Raw genomic sequence first — 3,428 nt, forward strand, 5'->3', positions numbered from 1 at the left:
AATTAAATTTTTCCTCCTTTTTTGTTAGTTTTGTTAGAGGTTTGGCAATTTCGAAAAGTCTTGAATGAATTTTCGATAGTATCCGGTCAGTTCTAAAAATAACTGTATATCTTTCACCTTTTTTGATGTCGGAAATTTCTCTACCGCTTGCAATTTACAGGGATCAGATTGTATCCCATTTTCCGTAATAATATGTCCTAGATAAATAATTTCTTTTCTGAAAAACTCGCATTTATCCGGCTGCAACTTGAGATGGTCTCTCAATCGTTGCATTACTTCAGTTAGTCGTTTATTGTGTTCGCTCAATGTCGCACTATATATTATTATCAAGATAAACTAGACATCTGTCCTTGAATTCTGGTTAACACCAAGTTCATTAGCCGTTGGAATGTCGCGGGCGCGTTTTTAAGTCCGAACGGCATTCTATTAAATTCATAGTGTCCATACGGTGTAAAAAAAGCCATTTTATTTTTATGTTCTTCCTTCATTTGGAATTTGATGATATCCGGATGCGAGGTTTAACGTTGAAAAATACTTTGCATTTCTCAGCTAATCTAGGATGTCTGTTATATTTGGTAGTGGAAAAGAATCTCCGATTGTTAGATCGTTTAATTTTCGAAAATCCATTACGATGCGTAGTTTTTGTTTCCCAGATACATCCACTTTTTTGGGTACTACTAATGGCGCATTCCATTAACTCGTACTGTGTATTATTTCGTCATCTAACATCTTTCCAATCTGCCGATTTACTTCTGTTTTATGTTTCTCCGGCAATCTATAAGGTCGCACATTTGCAGGCGCGCTATCGCTACGTGTATTTATATCATATGCTATTGTCGTAGTGTAAGTCAGTGGATCGTTCTCTATGTGAAATACGTCGCAGAAGTCAGAACATATCTGCGTTAATGCCTTCTTTTCCTCGTGATAGATGTTCCGTCCGTAGCAGTTACACTCGGCGTCGTAATTTCAATAGTTTCAGTAGTTGTAAGTTAATTACACTTATTGGCCAGATAATCATCGGGTTCTACCAGGCAACTACCAATAAATACTCCTGGTTCCGTTTCTTCAGGTTTCACTATTCCAATCTGATTTTGACTAGTAATAGCTTGCACGATGATTTTACTGCGAGGCGTCAGAATATACTTCTTGTGAGGATGCAATTTTAAATTTATGCTTCCTATTTGCAATATTTCCTTTACAGGATCGCATTTTGCTCGGTGTTTCTTTAAGAAATCTATGCCAAAAATTCCTTCGTAAGCGACCGGGAAGTCATCTTTTACCACATACATGATGTGTCTTATCTCTTTATTTCCGAGGATGATCGGCTCGAATCTTACTGAGAGTGTGAATCTTGTGTCCTGTTACGCTGGTGAAGGCGTAATTGTTCCTCTCGTGGCTATTTGTTCCTCTCGTACTGGCGTATTCCCTTTTAAATTTCCCACTAACAAGTGTTAGGTAGCACCCGTATCCAAGAAGAAATTCATTTTTCCTTTTCTTTATTGGCAAGGTTACTAAATCTAGAGTAGCGCTGACCCGTTACTCTTGCCGGTTATCTGAGCTACTTGATGCTCCCGCGCGGCTCGTGTTATCTTTCTGTTTTTCTCCTCTTCTTCTTTGCTACTACTGAATGACAATTCTGCGTCTTCTTTACATGCTTCGTTTTCTTTTGCTCTTGTAGTATTTACTTGTCCTCTTGTTTCTTTCTCTTATCTCGGACGTCTTATTTAGTTTCTCTCTAATCCATTGGGTTTTGACCAGCATTCTTTTTTATCGTGTCCCGTCTTTTTACAATTTACGCAATATTTTTCCATCGCGTTTACGCCAGTTTTTTGGCTCTGGGTAAAGAAAATCGGTTCGAAGTATCTACTAGTTCGACAATCTCGTCCGACATGTCCGATTTTTCCGCATCTTTGGCATTGCGGTATTTTATTTTCGCGGGCGTATTGTATTCGCTTTTGCCTAAAATTTTCCATTGGTCCTTTAAATTTCTCTTCCGCACTCGCTTCAGCGATGGCGTCTTGCAGCGTTGTATAATGTTGTGATCGTACCAATAATTTTATGTCGTCTAGTAATCCGAGCTGAAAAATGCATAGAGCCTGCTGCTGTATGGTTTCCAAGATCGCTCGTTTACTTTCTATTGTGTTATTTCGATCTTCTGTCACGCTCGTATAACTCCATAGCTAGTTTGTCCGTACGCAATCCGAACGCTCTTGCCGATTCTCCGGATTTTTGTTTTAGAGTATTGAACTCTAGTTGTAAATATGTAGTACTTTTCTTGCTAAGATAGCAAACTTTTAGCTCTCTTTTTAACTGAACAAAATCGCATATATCTCGAGTTTGAAAATCAGTCATAGCTCTGTCTTTTAGTTTAGTGCACAGTATTGCTTCCAGTAGCATTCCTTCTTCTATCGGATTCATATTTTTCATAGCGTATGATGCGGCATTTAAGAATTTCGGCAGCTTATGAGAGATTCCATCGAATTCCGGAATCATATCGCGAGCTTCTTTTAATCGTAGATATCCTACTACGGTCTCGGATCGGTTTCGTATGTCTTCGAGTGTTCGTCCGTAGGTTATGTCTAATGGCTCGCCATGGAGTTGTTCATTAGGTACTTGTGCGAATCGGTTATGGTCAAAAACCGTAATTTCTAGTCGACCTATTCGTTCTTGTAGCGCGCGAATTCTTTCTAGCAACACGTCAAATATTGATATTCATTGTTCGGATTTGCTCTACGCTTCTGCGCGAGGGGCCTGCCGAAGCTCTAAGACTATTTTCTATTTTCGCATCTACTTCTGTGCGGGTTACCTCCGGTTCCCTAGTTTCCTCGCCACGAGGTATACGTAATTGTCGTTCTGCCATGTTTTTATGCTTGAGATTGTGCGGAGCCGTGTAATATTCTTCCGGATCGAAAATGCTATCGTAAGATGTTAGTGAGAACTCTCTCCATTGTGAATTTTGGCTCTCGCCTCCTTCAGAGCGTCTTGTTCTGGGATGTAGTCTGTGTTCGTCCATTGATTCTGGCTATTAGGCTCTCGTCAACGTCATTGAACGGAAATACTCGCTCGATAAGTATGTGCGGATGGAGCACCGGCTCAGGTGAGCTCTCATCCGAATGTCGCATTTCTAAATTTCGACGCACGCTATCGCGGATATCGCGTACGACTTCTTGGACTACACGTACCAAGGTGACAGGCTCGCCGTGTAACTACAATATATTTCTAAGAGGTCGGTTTCTATTTATTTCGCCATCCATTATTACTATCGCTTGCTTACAATTTTTACTGCGATACGATTTTTTCACTTACAATATATCGCTGCTAGCTTCATGCTGCTTCGTTGTCGCGTGTTGTTGTCGTAGGTCGGTCTTCTCCGGTGTCGCTGATATGCGCTCGCTGGCTGCTCTACCGGGTGTCCTTATCAATTAGTA

At 40.5% G+C, this 3,428-nt stretch overlaps 1 pseudogene; it reads right to left on the reverse strand.

Moving 5' to 3' along the window:
- Positions 1-1,690: 1,690 nt before the first annotated feature.
- Positions 1,691-3,013, reverse strand: LOC148937791 (uncharacterized; annotated as a pseudogene).
- Positions 3,014-3,428: the final 415 nt, after the last annotated feature.

Source organism: Pogonomyrmex barbatus, unplaced genomic scaffold (genome assembly GCF_055798465.1).
Source record: "Pogonomyrmex barbatus isolate J1 unplaced genomic scaffold, ASM5579846v1 scaffold11, whole genome shotgun sequence".
NCBI lineage: Eukaryota > Metazoa > Arthropoda > Insecta > Hymenoptera > Formicidae > Pogonomyrmex > Pogonomyrmex barbatus.